Source organism: Mastomys coucha, unplaced genomic scaffold (assembly GCF_008632895.1).
Source record: "Mastomys coucha isolate ucsf_1 unplaced genomic scaffold, UCSF_Mcou_1 pScaffold17, whole genome shotgun sequence".
Lineage (NCBI taxonomy): Eukaryota > Metazoa > Chordata > Mammalia > Rodentia > Muridae > Mastomys > Mastomys coucha.
Window position 1 is genome coordinate 13,714,757 of NW_022196899.1, and position 1,159 is coordinate 13,715,915.

The following is a 1,159-nucleotide window of genomic DNA, read 5'->3' on the forward strand; positions in this document are numbered from 1 at the left end:
TTTCATTGTGTCCCATATGTTAGGGTATGTCGTCCCTTAGTTTTCATTAAATTTTAAAAAGTCTTTAATTTCTTTATTTTTTCCTTGATCAAGTTATCATTGAGTAGGGCATTGTTCAGCTTCCATGTGTATGCGGGCTTTCTGTTTTTGTTGCTATTGAAGACCAGCCTTAGTCCATGATGATCTCATAGGATACACGGGATCATTTCAATCTTCTTGTATCTTTGAGGCCTGTTTTGTGAGTGATTATATGGTCTATTTGGGAGAAGGGACCATGAAATGCTGAAAAGGTATATTCTTTTATCTTATGATGAAATGTTCTACAAATATCTATTAAATCCATTTGGACCATACGTTCTGTTAGTTTCCCAGTGTCTCTGTTTAGTTTGTGTTTCCGTGATCTGTCCATTGATGAGAGTGGGCTGTTGAAGTCTCCCACTATTATTGTGTAAGGTACAATGTGTGCTTTGAGCTTTAGTAAAGTTGCTTTTATAAATTTCGGTGTCCTTGCATTTGGTGAATAGATGTTTAGTATTAAGAGTTCTTCTTGGTAGATTTTTCCTTTGATGAAAAAGTTCATCTTCCCCTTCCCAGAAGGTTTTTCAACTATAGTTACAAGAACTCAGACCCAGTCCTGAATAACCAGGCACTGCTAAACCTGGTTATTGTCAAGCTACACTTGACTCAAAATACCTGCGACTTCTAGTCCTATATCTTAGATCATAGTTTATATCTGCATTTCCACAGTGCTAACAAACTAAGTGGGAAGCTAACACACACCAACCGTTGGTTATTTCTTCCACCATATGCCATTTGTGAGAAAAGCCTTTCTCTACAAGGAAATGTAGCTAGAATGGTGTCCAGTGAAAGGGGAAGCATGATATGAGTTCCTGGAATTGTCATGCTGGTCCAGGGCTGCACACAAGAAGCTAAATTACATTCTGAGAATGAAATCAGCAGTTATACTGCAGCCATCGACACTTCCTGCTCACCACTGAACTTCCCAATAGCACAACCAAAAGTCTGCCTAGGAGCTACCCCAGGGTCGAAAACCCACCAGGCACAGGTTCATCCTCTCTCTGTTGTATTGTCTGCTTGGATACAGCATCCTCCCTCCTATTGTCTGGATGATGGATGTCTGCTGGGATACAGCATCCTC